The sequence below is a fragment of the Chiloscyllium plagiosum genome, unplaced genomic scaffold (genome assembly GCF_037043375.1).
Source record: "Chiloscyllium plagiosum isolate Xiang-an unplaced genomic scaffold, Cpla_swu_hap1 HiC_scaffold_7, whole genome shotgun sequence".
NCBI lineage: Eukaryota > Metazoa > Chordata > Chondrichthyes > Orectolobiformes > Hemiscylliidae > Chiloscyllium > Chiloscyllium plagiosum.
In genome coordinates, this window is record NW_028270145.1 from 31,367,395 (window position 1) to 31,388,331 (window position 20,937).

A 20,937-nucleotide genomic window follows, 5' to 3' on the forward strand; every position below is an offset into this window, starting at 1 on the left:
TGGAACATGGTGACAGTGGCCCAGTGTGGGAGTGGGGACAGCAGCACAGTGTGGAACACGGTGACAGTGGCCCAGTGTGGGAGTGGGGACAGCAGCACAGTGTGGAACACGGTGACAGTGGCCCAGTGTGTGAGTGGGGACAGCAGCACAGTGTGGAACATGGTGACAGTGGCCCAGTGTGGGAGTGGGGACAGCAGCACAGTGTGGAACACGGTGACAGTGGCCCAGTGTGGGAGTGGGGACAGCAGCACAGTGTGGAACATGGTGACAGTGGCCCAGTGTGGGAGTGGGGACAGCAGCACAGTGTGGAACACGGTGACAGTGGCCCAGTGTGCTAGTGGGGAAAGCAGCACAGTGTGGAACACGGCGACAGTGGCCCAGTGTGCTAGTGGGGACAGCAGCACAGTGTGGAACATAGCGACGGTGGCCCAGTGTGGGAGTGGGGACAGAAGCACAGTGTGGAACATAGCGACAGTGGCCCAGTGTGGGAGTGGGGACAGCAGCACAGTGTGGAACACGGCGACAGTGGCCCAGTGTGGGAGTAAGGGCAGCAGCACAGTGTGGAACATGGCGACAGTGGTCCAGTGTGGGAGTAAGGGCAGCAGCACAGTGTGGAACATGGCGACAGTGGTCCAGTGTGGGAGTAAGGGCAGCAGCACAGTGTGGAACATGGCGACAGTGGCCCAGTGTGGGAGTGGGGACAGCAGCACAGTGTGGAACATGGCGACAGTGGCCCGGTGTGGGAGTGGGGACAGCAGCACAGTGTGGAACATGGCGACAGTGGCCCGGTGTGGGAGTGGGGACAGCAGCACAGTGTGGAACATGGTGACAGTGGCCCAGTGTGGGAGTGGGGACAGCTGCACAGTGTGGAACATGGCGACGGTGGCCCAGTGTGGGAGTGGGGACAGCAGCACAGTGTGGAACATGGTGACAGTGGCCCAGTGTGGGAGTGGGGACAGCAGCACAGTGTGGAACACGGTGACAGTGGCCCAGTGTGGGAGTGGGGACAGCAGCACAGTGTGGAACATAGCGACGGTGGCCCAGTGTGGGAGTGGGGACAGAAGCACAGTGTGGAACACAGCGACAGTGGCCCAGTGTGGGAGTGGGGACAGCAGCACAGTGTGGAACACGGTGACAGTGGCCCAGTGTGGGAGTGGGGACAGCAGCACAGTGTGGAACATGGTGACAGTGGCCCAGTGTGGGAGTGGGGACAGCAGCACAGTGTGGAACACGGTGACAGTGGCCCAGTGTGGGAGTGGGGACAGCAGCACAGTGTGGAACATGGCGACAGTGGCCCAGTGTGGGAGTGGGGACAGAAGCACAGTGTGGAACACAGCGACAGTGGCCAAGTGTGGGAGTGGGGACAGCAGCACAGTGTGGAACATGGCGACAGTGGCCCAGTGTGGGAGTGGGGACAGAAGCACAGTGTGGAACACAGCGACAGTGGCCCAGTGTGGGAGTGGGGACAGCAGCACAGTGTGGAACATAGCGACAGTGGCCCAGTGTGGGAGTGGGGACAGCAGCACAGTGTGGAACATTGTGACTGTGGCCCAGTGTGGGAGTGGGGACAGCAGCACAGTGTGGAACATGGTGACAGTGGCCCGGTGTGGGAGGGTGGACAGCAGCACAGTGTGGAACACAGCGACAGTGGCCCAGTGTAAGAGTGGGGACAGCAGCACAGTGTGGAACATGCCGACAGTGGCTCAGTGTGGGAGGGAGGACAGCAGCGCAGTGTGGAACATGGCGGCAGTGGCCCAGTGTGGGCGTGGGGATCGCAGCACAGTATGGAACACAGCAACAGTGGCCCAGTGTGGGAGGGAGGACAGCAGCACAGTGTGGAACATGGCGGCAGTGGCCCAGTGTGGGAGTGGGGACAGCAGCACAGTGTGGTACATAATGACAGTGGCCCAGTGTGGGAGTGGGGGCAGCAGCACAGTGTGGAACATGGCAGCAGTGGTCCAGTGTGGGAGTGGGGACAGCAGCAAAGTGTGGAACACAGCGACAGTGGCCCAGTGTGCGAGGGGGTCAGCAACACAGTGTGGAAATAGCAACGTGGCCCAGTGTGGGAGTGGGGACAGCAGCACAGTGTGGAACATGGTGACAGTGGCCCAGTGTGGGAGGGGGGACAGCAGCACAGTGTGGAACACAGCGACAGTGGCCCAGTGTGGGAGTGGGGACAGCAGCACTGTGCGGAACATAGCGACGGTGGCCCAGTGTGGGAGTGGGGACAGCAGCACAGTGTGGAACATGACAACAGTTGCCCAGTGTGGGAGTGGGGACAGCAGCACAGTGTGGAACATGTTGACAGTAGCCCAGTGTGTGAGTGACGACAGCAGCACAGTGTGGAACATGGTGACAGTGGCCCAGTGTGCGAGGGGGTCAGCAACACAATGTGGAAATAGCAACGTGGCCCAGTGTGGGAGTGGGGACAGCAGCACAGTGTGGTACATTGTGACTGTGGCCCAGTGTGGGAGTGGGGACAGCAGCACAGTGTGGAACATAGCGACAGTGGCCCAGTGTGGGAGTGGGGACAGCAGCACAGTGTGGAACATTGTGACTGTGGCCCAGTGTGGGAGTGGGGACAGCAGCACAGTGTGGAACATAGCGACAGTGGCCCAGTGTGGGAGTGGGGACAGCAGCACAGTGTGGAACATAGCGACAGTGGCCCAGTGTGGGAGTGGGGACAGCAGCACAGTGTGGAACATAGCGACAGTGGCCCAGTGTGGGAGTGGGGACAGCAGCACAGTGTGGAACATTGTGACTGTGGCCCAGTGTGGGAGTGGGGTCAGCAGCACAGTGTGGAACATTGTGACTGTGGCCCAGTGTGGGAGTGGGGACAGCAGCACAGTGTGGAACATAGCGACAGTGGCCCAGTGTGGGAGTGGGGTCAGCAGCACAGTGTGGAACATTGTGACTGTGGCCCAGTGTGGGAGTGGGGACAGCAGCACAGTGTGGAACATAGCGACAGTGGCCCAGTGTGGGAGTGGGGTCAGCAGCACAGTGTGGAACATTGTGACTGTGGCCCAGTGTGGGAGTGGGGTCAGCAGCACAGTGTGGAACATAGCGACAGTGGCCCAGTGTGGGAGGGGGTCAGCAGCCCAGTGTTGTATGGCGGATTTGGCCAATGTGGAGTTTCCCCGAACTGGTTGGCTACTGACAGCCCTAGGAGAGAGAATGTAATGTTCACTTTTGAACTTTGCTTGTTGTTTTTCTCTGACCTATAGTCATACTGCATAAAGTTGTAATGTTACCTCTCTTTTCATTTCTCTGCCATGACTCAGTGGTTTGCACTGCTGCCTCACAGCGCCAGGGGCACATGTTCGACTCAAGACAACGTCCGTGTGGAGTTTGCACATTCTCCCCATGTCTGCATGGGTTTTTCCCCACAGTCCGAAGATGTGCAGGTTCGGTGAATTAGTCATGCTAAATTTGCCCATAGTACTCCGGGACATGTAGGCTAGGGGCAGTTCAGGGGTAACTGTAGAGTAGTAGGGGAATGGGTCTGGATGGGATATTCTTCGGAGGGTCGGTGTGGACCTGTTGGGCTGAATGGCCTGTTTCCACATTGTAGGAGCTCTATTCTGTACCTAAAGATTATACCTTTGTATCTAAAATGACCCTGTAAGTGTCATTTTACTCATTTGACATGTGACAATAAAGCTAATTCAATTCAATTCACTCAGAGTTGAAGTCACAATCAGATCAGCCTTATCGAAAGCCAGAGGAGGTTAGAGGGGACGAATGGTCTTCTGTTACGAATTTGTATGTTCTCATAAAGCAGGTTGAAAAAGTCTAGGTCTGAAACTTCAGATGATTCCAGGTCACATTATAAAGGGCTCCACTGCTATAGCCTGGTTTCCCACTGCCGCACAAAGAGAGAGAGAGAGAGAGAGATACTGGGCTGTATGAGTCAAATCTTCTTGGGTTAACAGAGCAATTGTTATCCCTGAACCCAAGAAAGAATTGATGAAAGACCCCAGATCACAGCAATCTGTCATTTTCAAATTCAATCACCAACCACTGGATTTTGTTTCGGACCTAGACTCCCTGTTGGCATTAGTTTCGGACCCTTTTTTTTCAACCGAACCTCATTTAAATGGAAAAATATCCCTCATAAGCCAGCTCTTAACTGGAGACAGAAACTGTTGGTGGTAGTTACTCACTGAATGAAATATTTTGCTCTGGCCAGATGGTTTCTATTTGCGTTTATCATCTCTTGAAAGCAGTCTCTGCACAGAAGAGATTTAGCTTTTTAATAAGAAACAAATTCTCTCATGAAATGAGGTTCATCAAAGTCATCCTCAAATAGGAAAGAGGCTTCACTGGATTGGAAGGCTTATTTCTCTCCCTCCCTCTACTCCTTCTCATGAATTGCTGTTTGGTTGCCTTGTGTAACATTGGCTCCCAGTTCGGCAACGCCTCACTTTTCAGAAACCTCTTCCTTGCGTCCAAGTCTTTCCACGGTCTCACGCCTGCCAATCTCTGTAGCCTCCTCCAGCCTTAGACTCCTCTGAGTTCTCTGCTCTCCTCCAATTCTGACCTCTGCGATTTTCACTGCCTGGCCATGCCTTCAGACGCCCAGATTCTGAGCTCTGGAATTCACCTCTTTACCTGTCAGTTGGACTCCCTTGATCTAACAATCTTAACACCTTACACCTAATCAAGACACTTATTTTCAAAACGCCCTTTACACAGTGCTGTCTATAGACGTTGCAGAGTATGGAGTAGTTTTCTGTAACAGTGCCCTTCGCTAACCCCATCTATTTAGTTCCTTGCACAACAGTTAAAGTTTCATTTTGGAAACCGATCTGGCTGTGCTTTGGGAACATTTCTGTTTACAGGTTACTCAGTTGCTGTGCATTGTCTCAGATTCAAATCCATGGGGAGTGTTCACTCCTTGCTCATATTTTATATTCTAATAAATCATTGCCTGCCTCCTCAACAGATGTATGGAGAAGCTGCCCAGTGTACTTTGTTTGCTTCTTAGCCGTCCCGCGGGATGGATGGTGACTTGCCTCCACTCCGGTTTTTGATGAGTTCAGAGTCAGCACACGCATCCATGGCTCGACATGCAGTCTCTGCCATATGCAGGGTGTGTGTGGGAAGGGGTGGCAGTGGAGGTGATGGGCGCAGGTCCGTTGAAGGGGTTGGGTGGATGAATTGTTTGGGTGTTTACGCACTCGGTCCCATAGTTCGACTTCACCTCCACACCTTCCCGACAAACGTTTCAGTGGGCTCAGTCCCTCGTAGAAGGAACCCGCCTCCATTGGAATCACAGAAGCCTGGTGAGGCCATTCAGCTCATTGAGTCTGTACCAGCCCCCCCAGAAAGCACCCACGTTCGCATAACCACTCAGATGCCTTTTAAATGCTGTAATTGTACCAGCCTCCACTACTTCCTCTGGCAGCTCATTCCATACGTACACCACCCTCTGTGTGAAAAACTTACCTGTTAGGCCCCCTTTAAATCTTTCCCCTCTCACCTTAAATCTATACCCTCTAGTTTTGGACTTGGCTATTCACCCTATCCATGCCCCTCATAATTTTGTAAACCTCTATAAGGTCACCCCTCAGCCTCCGACGCTCCAGGGAAAACAGCCCCAGCCTGTTCAGCCTCTCCCTTTCGCTCAAGCCTCCAATCCCAGGAACATCCTGGTTGATCTTTTCTGAACCTTTTCAAGTATAACAACATATTTCTTGTAGCTGGGAGACCAGAATTGAATGCAGTATTCCAAAAGTGGCCTGACCAATGTCCCGTACAGTGGCAACATGACTTCCCAACTCCTGCACTCAGTGCACTGACCAATGAAGGTAAGCATGCCAAACACCTTCTTCACCACCCTGTTTACCTGTGACCCGTGACCCTGCTTTCAATGAACTATTTTTGCAGACAGTTTGCATGCAGCAAGCCCCACAGGAATGTGATAATACCAGACCTTCTGTTTTGTGTGATGCTGGTTAAAGATTAAATATTCAACAGTGTGCTCAGGAGTACACCCTTTCTTTCCCAAAGTGGGCATGTCTTATGCCCACCTGAGAGGGAGCTGAGAAAAAAGTGCAGAGCCTCCTCTGCCCAGAGACAACTGCTGCCATTCTCCAAGTTTAGATCATTGTCAGGATTAGAGTGGTGCTGGAAAAGCACAGCAGGTCAGGCAGCATCCAAGGAGCAGGAAAATCAACGTTTCGGGCAAAAGCCCTTCATCATTCCTGCTCCTCGGATACTGCCTGACCTGCTGTGCTTTTCCAGCACCACTCTAATCTTGACTCTGTTCTCCAGCATCTGCAGTCCTCACTTTCACCAAGTTTAGATCATTGTCTAGTCCACTGGCAGCTCATGACCAACTGCTTATCGAGACTATTGAGGAAATGAGGGAAAAATAAACATACTGAAGAAAACAAACAATAATTGTGTCCTTTTGTGAATATTCCTCCCACATCAAGTAAAATGGCATTTTTTTTCCACAAGATGATAATTGTAACTGGTTGACTGAGGTGAATTTTCTCTGTTTCAGCCACTACACTTCGACACTGTTTTCCTAATCATTACCATTGGTTAGGTTTGCTCTGTGAGAATTCTCACCAAGATGCAGAGCTGAGAAAAGAGAACTTGTACATCTACGACAATTTTAATGCCCCCAAAATATCCTAAAGTGCTTCCCAGCCAAGGAACTTCTGTAATACAGTCAACAGCTGTAGTGTAGGAAATGCAACATTCAATCTTAATACAGCAAACTGACTGGGAAATTGGTGGGATGGTGGTAATATTATTGAACTTGTAATATAAGCGCTGTAGAATAATACACTGGAGACGCACTCAAATCCCACCACAGGAAATCATAAAATCTACAATTCAGTTTATAAATCTTCAATGTAAAGTCAGCCTTGGTAAACCATTGACATTTGCTGTCAAAAGTCCACCTTTTCTCACTAATGCCCATTAGGAAAGGCAATCTGCACACGTGACTCCACACCCACAGTTTAGGAGCTTATTCCTATCTGCCCTCTAAAATGGCTGAGCAAGGTACTCTTGTTCAAAACAAGTTGAGGGTAAACAATAAAGAACACAGGATCAGGAGTGAGCCATTTGGCCCATTGAGCCCTGCTCTGCTATTTAACATGATTGTGATTGATCCTCCATGTTAATGCCATACTCCTGATCTCTCCCCAACCCCCTTGATGTTTTTATTCTGTAGAAATCAACCTATTTTGTTCTTAAACATATAATAAATGCTAACCTAGCCAGTCATATCCAAATCCCATCAGAAGAAAGATACTTGAGCAGCTCACTTGCTTTTAGTCCCCAACCCAAAAGAGAAAATGCTGGAAAATCTCAGCAGGTCTGGCAGCATCTGTAAGGAGAGAAAAGAGCTGACGTTTCGAGTCCAACTGACCCTTTGTCAAAGGATTAACATTGGTCAAGAAGTAAGGAGAATTCCCTTTTTCTTTGGAGATAGTGCCATGGATCTTTTACATTTACATGATAAGGTGGGGGCGCAGGGGTGTCTCAGTTTAACATACTGCCAGAAAGACAGCACTGCATCAATGCAGCACTCCCACCACATGCTGAAGAGTCAGTGTAGATGTTCCAGTTGTGCTCATATATCCATTGCCAGTATGACTCAGATGAGGGCCCTGCCAACTGAATCTGGCTGCCGTATTGCCTTCCAGGATTGGTGACAATCAAGATTAGAGTGGTGCTGGAAAAGCACAGCAGGTCAGGCAGCAACCGAGGAGCAGGAAAAATCGATGTTTCGGGCAGGAGCCCTTCATCAGGAATGAGCTTCTCACGAGATGCTGCCTGACCTGCTGTGCTTTTCCAGCACCATACTAATCTTGAGACTAATCTCCAGCATCTGCAGTACCCACCTCCACCAAGTTCATTTTAACCTTATTGCTAACCCTCTTCCAAGGATACCTACCTTGAAGAAGTTCTCCTCCTCTCTCTATAAGGATCCTCATTCCTGAAGAAGGGCTTTTGCCCAAAACTTTGATTCTCCTGCTCTTCGGATGCTGCCTGACCTGCTGTGCTTTTCCAGCACCACACGCTCGACTCTAATCTCCAGTACCCACCTCTGACTCGGAGTCTTGGTGGTCCAACTGGAATTCCAGCTGGGAGCATAGATTCTGGTGAACTGGTACATCAGGTGTCTGGCTCAATTCCAGTTGTCATGACAACCTCATTCTGCTGATCTGACGGAAAAGAAAAGCCTCCACAGAAACCGCTGCCAAGCTGTGGATAAGGCTATCAATGGTATCAAATAATTAGGGTTATTCTACAGTTCAAATGTCCAGGTACCAGAAAACCAGAGGGGAATCTAGAAATGGGGTCAGAGGGTCCCTAACCGGGGGGATAGATGAGCTGAATGGCCTGGCTCAACCTTTGGGGATTAAGAACAAGGTCAGGCTGCCCATTGGAGCTAAACCGTGGCAGGAGGCTGGCCGGGGGGAGTGCGGGTTGAAGGGGGGTTGTCATTCTACACATCTTCAGCTCTCTTTCCCACTGCCCCCTCATCACACAACACTTCCATCTTCACAGTGTCTACCCGAAATCACATTTAGTTGCTTTCAGCAAATAATCCAAACTATAGCAATGCATTGTTTCCAACCTCGGGGTGGGAATGTGATAGATTCTTGGGTCAAAAACAACTGCCAGTATGATATGGTCTGAGTGTTCCCAATATGTTAATATATACCATGAACATTAGGCTTTTTTTTCGATTTCTTTTTTTCCCTGAAAGCCTCCACAGAGGCTGGTATCCCATCACCAAGTGCCCCTTTATTTACACGGGGAGGGGAGAGTCCTCGACAGTGATCCAGCTCCCTCAGAGCCAGCTCTCACAGTGAACAGAAGCCCTGACACTCCTGTTTTATCTTCCCGCCGCCACCCCACACTACCACCTGACAGCAATAATGCTTATTGTTCCTCAGCATCCATGTCGTGTGTGTGTGCAGATGTTGGACACAGTGAAAAACAACAAGTGTGTAAATCTTTAATTATATTCCACCACCAGGAAGAAAGGAAACACCTGAGAACATTAAGTTTATTTTTATATTTTTACATTTTTTTCTTTTTACTTTTTTTTCTCTTTACCCCCACACTACCGCCTAACAGCACCCATGGTGTGTGTGTGTGCAGGTGTGAGACACAGTGAGAGACACAAGGTGCACAAATCTTTTATTCAGTTTCCACCACCCGGAAGAAAGGAAACACCCGAGTGGCCAGTGACAAGCAGTGCCCTTCACAAAAGGGCAATGCTGTGTGATAAAACAGTGAAGGGGAGGGCAGGGATTAAATCAAAATAGAGTTGGAGGGGGAAATGATACACTCCACTCCCTGCGGCGCCCACCTCTCCCTGAACAACTCCAGGGTGTTGGTGGACACCGCGTGCTCCTTCTCCAGGGACACCCGGGCTCTAACGTAAACGCGGCAGTTGTCTCTAACAACCCCCTCCACAGCCTGTTTATGAACATTAGGCTTTTATTGACACAGATACCCTGCAGTTTACTATCCAACCATCCACTCTTTTCTAAGTGCACAGATTTATACATTGATTGGGTGCTATGCTGACATTACTGTTATGATTGTAACTGCAAACATGACTGACAGACTGACTAACAGACTACTGATATCCTGACAATCAGTCGAATTGACAAACTGACTGAGTGTACTCTGCTGTTCTGGGATATGTGCAATTACACAACAGGGAGGAAGTATAAAATTGTCAAGATGTCAGAAAATATTTCAAAATCCAATCTAGTGAGATGGAATTTACCTTGGGGCTGTCAGGCTGTACTTCAAAAGATAAGCACGCGAACCCACTAACTGAGGGGTTTTAAATGATGAAGTGCGTTCTTATAATGTGGCCAGGGAGAAACTGTTTCCACAGGCTCAAGGGTCAGTAACCAGGGGAGGCAGGTTTAAGTGCAATTGGGAAAAGAATCATCAGCGAGAGGGGTGGGGATTGATTTTTTTTTAACTCAGTGAGTTATAACGTGGAATGGGCTGCTTGAAAGGCTGGTGGAAGCAGATTCAATTACAAAGTTTAAAATGGAATTGGTAACTAGAGCAATATAGAACAGGAACAGGCCCTGCAGCCACCATACCTTTGCCAACCATGATGCCATTCTAAACTAATCCCATCTGCCTGCACATGGCCCATATCCCTGTATTCCCGGCCTGTTCATGTATCTGTCTCAATGAGTCTTAAACATAGCTGTCACCTCTGCCTCCGCCACCTCTCCTGGCGGTGTCCCCCTCACCCCGGTTCATCATAAACTTATGCCTGTTCGCATTTGACATTTCCACCCTGGGAAAAAGACTCCAACCCTATCTAGGCCTCTCATAATTTTATATAATTCCATCAAGTCGCTCCTCAGCTGCTCATGGTTTAGTGAAAACAATTCAAGTTTATCAGCTCCTTATAGCTAATACACTCCAATCCAAGCAACATCTTGGTAAACCTCTTTCGCACCCTCTCCAAAACCCCCACACCCTTCCTATCGCATGGCAGCCAGAACAATGAGGTAGTTGGTTAGCTCACCGAGCTGCTGGGTTACTGTGCAGATGTTTGTTACCACGCTGGGTAACATCATCAGTGTGACTTCTGTGAAGCGCTGCTGTTCTGTACCGCTTGGTTTTAATGTGGTCCGGTCTGTTGGGGTGAGTGTCACTTCCCCTTGCACACTGGGTCTGTCTCTGTGAGTCTGTTGATGGCCTTTTTGATAGAAATCCAGGCTTCCAAGAACTCTCTATTATCTCTGGTTGGCCTGTCCTAGGATACTAACTTTATCATGGTCGAATTGATGGCCCTCTTGGTCTGTGTGTACAGAGATGAGAGAGAGCGGATCATGTCGTTGAGTTGCCAGTTGGTGTTCACGATGTTGGACGGCCAGTTTTCTACCTGTTTGCCCGATGTAGTGCTTGTTGCAGTTGTTGCCAGGGATTTTGTATGCCATGTTGTGGGTTTGGGGTCCTTTGTCCTGGTAAGTAGTTGGCATAGTGTGGCTGTTGGTTGGTGTGCCACCATAATACCTCATGGTCTTAACAGCCTGGTAGTTAATTCTGCTATGTTCTTCACGTAGGGTAAGGTGGCCAGATTGTTGGTAGGTACAGTGACTTCTTGACATTGTCTGTTGGGCAGGCATCGGTGGACGGAGCTAATGGGGTATCTCTTGTTAGCAAAGACATTGTGTAAGTGTTCTTCCTCTTCCTTGCGCAGTTCTGGTGTGTTGCAATGTGTCACGGTTCTTTCGAATGGTGTTCCTGACATAGCTTCATTTGGGGACATTGGGATGGTCACTGTTCGAGTTGAGGATCTGGTCCAAGTGGGTGGCTTCTCTGACGGGGTTGCTAGGAGTCATTGTTACTGGATCTTCTAGTCGTGTGGCGATTGTTTCCTTGATAAGCAGGACAGAACAACAGCGCCTCATGGAAGTCGCACTGATAATGTTACCCAGCATGGTAACGAAACATCTGCTTGGTAACCCAACAGCTCAGCGAGCTAACCAACTACCTCATCCACAACCCGACCTACAGATCTTCATAAAGACCAGAACTACTCAACACTCCAAACGTGGGCTAATTAAAGTTTTGTACATTGCAACATGACTTGCCAACTTTTACACTCAATGCCCCTGACGGATGAAGACAAGCATGCTGTTCCCCTTTATCCACTTTTAATGCCACTTTCACTCCAAGATCCCCCTGTATATCAATGCTCCTAAGGGCCTTGTCATTTACTACATACTTTCCTCTTGTATTTGACCTCCCAAAATGCATCACCTCACATTTGCCCAAATTAAACTCCATCTGCCCTTTCTCTGCCCAACTTTCAAGTCGTCTCCCTCTTAATACCAACATTATCTATAATATCAATACACCCTCCCTTAGGGTGGCATGGTGGCTCAGTGGTTAGCACTGCTACCTCACAGTGCCAGCGACCCAGGTTCGATTCTAGCCTTGGGTGACTGCCTGTCTGGAGTTTGCACATTCTCTCTGTGTCTGTGTGGGTTTCCTCTGGGTGCTCCGGTTTCCTCCCACAATCCAAAGATGTGCAAGTCAGGTGAATTGGCCATGATAAATTGCCTAGAGTGTTAGATGCATTAGTTGGGGGGGAATGGGTCTGGGTAGGTTATTCTTTGGAGAGTTGGTGTGGACTTGTTGAGCCAAGGGGCCTGTTTCCATACTGTAAGGAATCTAATGATAAATTAACCAAACATGACTTACTTTTCACAAAACCATTCTAACTCAACTTGATTAGATTATGACTTTCCAAATGTTCTGCTATTACATCCTTACTCACCAATTTCAATAGGGGAATGGGTCTGGGTAGGTTATCCTTTGGAGGGTTGGTGTGGACTTGTTGGGCCAAACGGCCTGTTTCCATACTGTAGGGAATCTAATCTTATCACACCATCATCCATGCTCTATTCCTTGGTGAATATCAACGTGAAGTACTCATTCAGGACTTCCATGCAGAAATTCCCAACTTTGTCCTATAACATATGTACTACATATCTCCTTACTCCTTCTTGCAAAGGACATTTCATGGTCCCTTTTTAACTCACCTAATACCTCTGCATTCCTCAAGGGACTTGTCTGATTTCAGCTTCTTTTTCCGTTTTGACTAAACTTTCAATATCTCGTCATCCAGGATTCCCAAATCTTACAATTCATATCATTCAGTTTTATAGAAACATGCTGGTCCCCAACTCTGTGGCCTTTAAGAAACTCCCACGTCAGATGTGGATTTACCCGCAAACAACCACACCCAGTCTAATTTCCCCAGTACCCAGTTAACACTGTTTTAATTAGCCTTCTGCCAATTTAGCACTTTCACCTTTACCCAAAATGACAGTACAAAATAAGGGGGTGTGTGGGAATTAATTGGGTTTTGATAGACCCAGCACATAACGGGCTGAAATGGCAAAATATAATCAGTTAGGCAGTAGTGTGGGATTTAATAAAATATATAACCAGGAGATTTAGAGTCTCCTTTGTTTAGGGCATTGACTCTGTAAAAAAAGGGCTAAATGGCCTTTTTTCTATAAGACAGGGGAGACAGAATACTCCAAAGCACTGACATGTCAAGCCTGTGTCTTTGTGCTCTCAAAACAAAGAGTTCTGGGTCTTTCGCTTGACTTGTGTGAAACTTGCAGGAAGCAGAAAGAAAAACGTTTTCCAGAAACCTTTTGACAGAGAAAATAAAATTACAAATCCAGAAAGTTCTGAGAAGTGGTGGTTGTGGAAACCAGTTCTGTGAAGGGCTGAACTTGGAATGTGAATGGTTGGAGAGACAGTGCCACCTGGTGTGTAGAGCCGGGATCTGCCTGGGAGGGGAGAGAGGGACCCTGGAAGGGGGTTCGAGAGGAGGGTCAGGGCTGGATCTTGGAAGGCAGTTCAGGAGCGTTGAGTTCCTCTATGTAAAGCGAGCTGAGCAGGGATTGACTTTTTCCTCAGGTCCTCCCAGTCCAGAGACGCGCAGCTGCAAGTCTGCATGCACTCCAGCTCCCTCGCGAAAAAAAAAATAAACTTCCAAAAAAATCCTACTGTTCCCCATTTCTCATCCTAACTGCTCGGTGGATCATGTAAAAAGGACCTGGGACAATCTTTTTTCTTGAAGATCCCATCTTCTTTTCAGCGAGGAAGATACAGACCAGATTGGCAGGTAGTAAAACTTGTTCCTTCTGAGCGTTTTCCGAAACTTTGCCGAGTCTCTTTTATAAAGTTAACTTTATTTTAAGAATAAAAAAGGATTTTAGCCACAGTTCGTGGGAGGCAGATTTTATACATTGTTTGGATTAAGATCGAAGCTAAGATTTGGGAGGAAAAAGGCTCTCTGAAATTGACCTTAATAAATTGAGACAAAGTCTTTTTAACCTTTTTGTTGGGGGGGGGGGGGGAGACTCTTGACTGCTTGTGGAATTCTTTTGTCGAATCCTGCAATTTTGTTTTAAGGTTTAAAGTTTTCTTTCTTAACCGATTACCCCTTATCAGTACCGTTAACCCGTTAAGAGCCATTGGGTCTGGGGGTGGTGGGGGACTGAAGGAATAGAGCCCCCTCTGTTAAAGTGGCGCTGTAACTGTGACTGCAAAATGCTTGAAATTAAATGCAAATTGCACGGGTCCCGCTGAAGCTCAGGGAAGTGTGCCCCTTCCACTCGGCGGGACTTAAAAGTATTAATTGCGACCTCCGTTGAGATTGTACTTTTAAAAAGCAGGATTCAGAAAGAGGACCGTCAAACAACTTCTCAGAATGTGAAGCCTCCCAGACCTCTGGCAAGCGGTCTTTGCATTGGGTGTTTAGGAGTTTGTACTGTACATCTTATTTGTTAAAAGTTTCCCCCCCCCCACTTCCAAACCATCTGATTGTGTTTCATTTATATCCCATTGACGGGGACAGGTTCGTGACTCGAACAGACCGCTCCGTTTTGCGGATCTGAGCCGTAGCATTTTGGAATTTTATTTTTTGGAAATTTGTCTGAGGCTTATACAGTTTTAAATCATTACACCGGGCTGGGGGAAGAAGGGACATTTCCTGGAGCTCGGCGTCCTCTAGTGTCCTCACTTGTGCATAGCAGCTCTAAGAAGTGGCTTAACCACAGTATTGCACATGATTAACTGATTATGGCTTGTGGGAGTGTAGAATAAGGGCAGTCACTTTAATACAGTATTGATTACTATGGGTACAAGAGCTGCCTCTCCTTATGAGGCACTGTGTTCTTGAGAATGCCATTGTAAACTATGTCACTTAGCTGACCATGACACAAAACAAAAAGGAACCGAAAGGACTGCGGGGTGCTGGAGATCTGCAACAAAAAAATTGCTGGAGAAACTCAGCAGGTCTCGCAGTATCTGTGGAGAGAAAGCAGAGTTAACGTTTCAGCTCCAGTTCTGAAGAAGGTCGCTTTCTGTTTTCATTTCCAATTTCCAGCATCCGTGGTTCTTTGTTGTATAACGTTACAGATAAACTGAGGTGGATGGGTGAGTTGGGGATAGCAAACTTCCTTCCCCATGTTACTTTAGGTCTGGTCTGGTCGTGTGTCTGTGTGTGTGTGTGTTTTGGAGGGGGTTGGTGGTGTGCTGTACCTGTGTAACTGAAGCCTTTTGCCCACCTGCCCCAGCCTCGCGTGGCCTTTGTCATCTGTAATTAGTTGCTGCTGTTCAGGTCTTCAGCACTAGGGGCAAACATTGGGTGGACGAGCCAGGTCAGTATATCTCACGCCAATCCCCAGTTGCGTTCTTGGAGTGTCCTGGCATCCAGTAGACCAGTCTTAATAGTGGGTTTCAGTGGACAACGTGCCACAGAGTGACAGCTATTTCAAACAGGCGGCTGGTAGGGAAGATAGTTGGGAGTAGGTGACAATCATTAGAGGGACTCTACTCTATTGCAACTGCCTGATCGTGGCACAGGGATCAGCTTATACTCCCTTCCCTCACCTGGTTAGGCCCACTGACTTGAAAGCAAGACCTTGTATTTATATTGTACCCATTTGTCTGAGGCTTATACAGTATATCCAAAGGGCTTTTTGATATCCAAAGTGCTTTGTAAACAATGGAGCTTTTTTTTAAGTGCAGACACTGTTATAATTCGAAAGTACTGCTGCTAGTTTGCACATAACATGGTCCCATAAACAGGCAATGAGATAATCTGTTTCTAGCCACTTTTGGTGGATACATTTCATAGTGACAGAAGACCCCCACAAATTAGTGACAGGATAAACGTTTACATTGAACCAAAGATGTGAGATAGAACATTAGTTTAAATCTCGTATGAAGGACCGTGCCTCTGACCAGTGCAGTACTCCCTCAGTGCTGCATTGGGAGCGTCAGCTGAGATTTGGGCCGTGAATATTCTGATTCAGGCGTGAATGCCTGACTCGCCCGTGCTGGGTACCTGGGCATCGAGCACCTTTCCACTTTGCGGCTTGTGTGGTTTGCTCCCACCATAGAACTTAATCTGCTGCCCGCTCCCATTACTGGGTGTAAAAGCAACATCTATTCCCATTGACTTCAGATTCCCTTTCCAACCAGGCACAGTTCAAACAGCTGAGATTCTTTCTGGATGTTGCTGCAGTCTCTGTTGGTCAGGTACAATATTGTTGTGTACATTCACAAGGCTGACTGGAGGGCCCTGTATTGTCATTGATTTAATAAAGCCCAGACAGTCAGATTCTGGGACTAAAAGGATAAAGTTATGAGGATAGTTTGTATAAATTAGACTTGCGCTCCCTTAAGTATTGCCAATTAAGGAATTAAACTGATTAAAGGATTTGCTAGACGAGACAGAGAAGGTATTTCCTGTGGTGGTAGAGTCCAGAACAAGGAGGCTTTACATGAAATCAGTGAGGAACAATATTGAGAAGTATTGACTTCATAGGGAGGGGTTGCGGTTATCTGAAAATTGTCCCCTCCCCAACCTCAAAATGCTGCTGGAGTCAATTGAAAATGTTAAAACAGTGAGACGGGTAGGTTTTTTGCTGGGATCCATGGTTATGGATCATGGAGGAGATGGTGTTTAAGATTTGAACCTGCCATGATCTAGTTGACTGGGGCTCGAACAGTTGAATGGCTTCCTCTGACCTCCGTTTCCTTTGAGGTCTCAGTTCTGGTGTAAAATAAATCTACTGTGTGCAAACTAAATGTTTGCAAAGAGTTGGTCAAATCAAAGCTCTGAGAGCCTCCTGCAGCCCTCCTGCACTGAACTTCCTTGGAGACTCGCCATGCCTCGAGAGATCAACTCTTCATTCCTCGATTGCACCCAGCATTGACCTTGAACCAATTGGCACCCATTTCTCACATGTAGGGCCTCCCTGTCAGATTGATGGATGTGGATTCCCAGTAGGGAATGAGTTTAAAAGCCACGCTCAAGGGTACAGCTCATAACTTGAACAAACTCTCACAAATCTATTGCTCTCCTGCACTCCAGCCAATTTCCTGACAGCTCGTTAACCAGGGGTGTGGGGGGGGTGGGGTGTTGACATGGGTCGCCATCTTCTAGGGTCATAGAGATGTACAGCACAGAAACAGACCCTTCAGTCCAACCCGTCCATGCTGACCAGATATCCCAATCTAATCTAGTCCCACCTGCCAGCACACGGCCCATATCCCTCCAAACCTTCCTATTCATATACCCATCCAAATGCCTTTTAAATGTTGCAATTGTACCAGCCTCCACCACTTCCTCTGGCAGCTCATTCCATACACGTACCACCCTCTGCGTGAAAAAGTTGCCCCTTAGGTCTCTTTTATATCTTTCCCCTCTCACCCTAAACCTATGCCCTCTAGTTCTGGACTCCCCGATCCCAGGGAAAAGACTTTATCTATTTATCCTATCCATGCCCCTCATGATTTTATAAACGCTCCTCCAGTATTGGCCTCTTGTAGTACTCCAGTTTCTATACTGTATCACTGGCAGCTATGCGTTCAGCTGCCTCAGCTCGAAGCTCTGCAATTCCCTCCCAATAATCCCTCAACCTTTCTTTCCTCCTTGAAGCCAATACCTTTGTCCAAATGTTTGACCATCTGATTAATGTCTGCTTGCTGTCAGTTGCTGCTTGATAACACCCTTGTGAAGTGCCATGTTAGAAGCCCTATATAAATACATATTCAGCACGTAGACTTGTGTACAAGACGGAACAGCTGGTTTGAAACTCCTATGGAATCCCAGCTGAAGCAAATGGGCATATCTCAGCAATGACTTGTGCATATCAACATTGTTATTTATCTCTTTTTTTTCCTTTTGTTTGTTTATTTCTCTTTTTACCCCCACACTACTGCCTACCTGTGGTAGTGTTTTTTTTTTCCCCAGCACCCATGTTGTGTGTGTGCAGGTGTGAGACACAGTGAGAGACACAAGGTGCACAAATCTTTATTCAGTTTTTGCCACCAGGAAGAAAAGAAACACCCAAGTGGCCAGTGACAAGTAGTGCCCTTTATCAACACTGTTCTGGTTTCAGTGAGCAGATATCCTGCATTTATTGTTAAATTACCATTAAGACCAGTGTTGAAATGGTGCTTTTAGTGCTTTCACATCTGTTAAAGTTCAGAAAGGCTGTGGCAGCTTTTCCTCCTCTGAGCTGCAGTTTGTCAGACCCCATCTTCTGATAGTGAGAGATACAAGAACCTCTGCTAATTCTCATGATAGTTGTTGTCATTTCAAGAATGACAGAAATCAAGGTAGGTTAAGGAGATGAGCCTGACAGTGATTAAAATAGAGGGCTTTTGATACAGTGCTGCATGCTGGGTAAGGCTTGCCTCCATTGACTTTGCTCATGATGCTTCTTGAAAGAACACTCCAGAATCCACTCCTGATATTTGTCTTGCTGTACCTGCTGTGGAAGTGGCTGATGCCTGTGGTGGAGTGTCGCTGCAGGTTAGCAAATACAGTTTCTTACATACAACAATTCCTCAGCTAAATGGATATGGGAACAGCAGTTAGCTAGCAGAGTGGTAATGCACTGGGAAAGTTGGTGGTTCCTGTCACAAAACATGGCAATCGGACCTCCCTTTAAATTCTGGAGAGCAGTTATTATCATTGCTTACACTTAGCTGCAGTGAGGGAGGAAAGGTGCTGCAACTTTGCCCTGACTACATTCTTTGCAAAGTAGGCAACATGTTAATAGTTAACAACACTGCACTGTGTAAAACAATTCTTCATTCATTGATGCCTGTGGAAAGTAAAGGAATTGCCTCATATGATTCAACAGTATAACTGAATATGCAGGACATCATGTCATGTGAGTTCCCATTAAAGATAGCTAGTGTCACTAAAAAGGTGTATATACTTTGAATTGTAATTTGTTAAGGAATTCTTAATTGATTCCAGTTTTTCAATTCTCTTCTCCATTAGTGCAGTCGCATACTTGCAGATTTCGAATTCACTTATCTCTCTCTCTCCAAACTGCTTCTGTGCTATCACTTACCAAACCCTGTCTGTGCCCAACTATCCCCCCATCCCCTTTTTTTCACACTGTCAAGCCCCTTAAGAATCCTAATTGCTTCTCTGTTACAATGAGATTACCTCTCATTCTCCTAAATTCCAGTGAGCAGAGTCCCAACCTTTTTAACCTTTGCTCATAACATAGTCTTTCCCAAAGGGGGGATCATCTAGTGAACCTTCTCTGAACTGCCTCCAATGAAATAATATCTTTTATCAAATAAGGGAACCAAAACTATTCACAGTACTCCAGATGTGGATTCACCATCACCTTGTTCAGTTGCAGGAAGAGTTCCCTACTCTTAGACTCCAAACCTCTTGAAATGAGAGCCAACATTCCATTAGCCTTCATTACCTGCTGTACTTGTGTGCTAGCTTGCTGCGTTTCATGTGTGAGTGCACTCAAATCCCTTTGTGCTGCAACTTTCTGAAGTTTCTCTCCACTGAAATAATATTCTGTTATTTTGTTCTCCCTTCCAAAATGAATTTGCATTTCCTGTATTATATTTCATTTGACAACTTTTTTGTCCACTTGATAAACTATCTGTTGTTCGTCTGCCTCCCATAACCTTCCTTTCTACCTATTCGTGTGTCATCTAAAAATTTGGCTATAGTACATTCCTCCAAGTCACTAATATAGATTGTAACCAGTTGCGGACCCAGCACTGGTTATTGTGGAACCCCGCTGGTTACAGGTCACCGACCTAAAAACAAACCCCTTTTGCCCACTTGCTGTTTCCTCCCTTCTGGCCTTGGCCTTTTATCTATCCGTGCCAATATGCTGCCTCCAACACCAAGGGCTCTTGTCTAATGACTTAACCTTTTGTTACTTTATCAAATGCCTTCTGGAAGTCCAAATGCAATATATGTGCTAGTTGCCCAACTAGGCAAAAGTGAGGACTACACATCTGGGGATCAGAGTTGAAAGGTGTGGTGCTGGGAAAGCACAGCAGGTCGGGCAGCATCCGAGGGGCAGGAGAGTTGACGTTTTGGGAATATGACTGGTTGTCCTCGAGTTGAGACCTCCTAAAAAGAATTTCTATTGAATTAGTCAGACATGATTTGCCTTTCACAAAGCCATTCTGACTCTATTGTTTAGATTATGACTTTCCAAATGTTCTGCTATTACTTCCTAACTAATCAATTCCAATACTTTTCAAACAATGGATGTTAGGCTAATCAGCATTGACTAAAACCTACTTTGTGCCTCCTTCCCATTTTGAATAGGAGTGTGACATTGGCAGTTTTCCAATCCTCTGATACTTCACCAAAATCCAAAGATCTTTGGAAAACTACCATTAAAGCATCCACTTTCTTTGTAGTTACTTTTTTTAGGATCCTCGGCTGCAAGCCATCAGGGCCAGGGGACACAGCTGCCTTTAGCCCCATTAGTTTGTCTAATAGTGAAGGTGATGATCCTTAATTCATTCTCTATATCCTTTACTATTAATGAGATGTTTGGGGTATCTTCCACCATAAAGACTGGTGCAAAATATGTTTGACTCCCCTACACATTTCCTCGTTCCCCAAAACAGTCTCCCAGGTACATTTTCTAAGAGGACTATGTTCACTTTGACCTGCCTTTTTAATGTACTTCAGAAACATCTTTCTGTGGCTTCATCTTGCCATGAGGCTGCGAGACAGAGCAAAACCATGTGACATTGTATCACTTCCTGTGATGATGTATACTGTCTCATTAGCATATCACTTAGTCTTAACCGAGAATCTCAGAACCAGCACAACACAGAAGGAGCCCCATTCTGCCCATTGCCACTGCACTGACTATCTGAATTAGCAATTCACTTAGTGCCACTCTCCCTGTATCCCTGCACTTCCTCCCTTTTCGGGTAAAATCTAGTTCCCTTTTGAAGGTTTTGATTGTAGCTGCCTCCATCAAACTCTCAGGCAGCACACTCCAAATCCTAAACACTCACTGCAAGAAATCTTCTCCTATCTCTTTTGCTTTTACCTTTTTAACCAGTCAGCATATACCACAGTTC

The 20,937-nt window shown here is 47.0% G+C and overlaps 1 protein-coding gene across 2 annotated transcripts in view; it reads left to right on the forward strand.

Moving 5' to 3' along the window:
* The first annotated feature begins 13,453 nt into the window (after positions 1 to 13,453).
* The window catches only part of col6a2 (collagen, type VI, alpha 2), a 74,798-nt gene continuing 67,314 nt past the window's right edge, over positions 13,454 to 20,937 (forward strand). Inside the window, exon 1 of one of the 2 annotated variants that reach the window (XM_043693334.2) lies at positions 13,454 to 13,666. The gene's annotated coding sequence lies outside the window, so the exon portion shown is untranslated. The remainder of the gene's footprint in view (positions 13,667 to 20,937) is intronic. The other variant, XM_043693333.2, reaches the window with a different exon arrangement.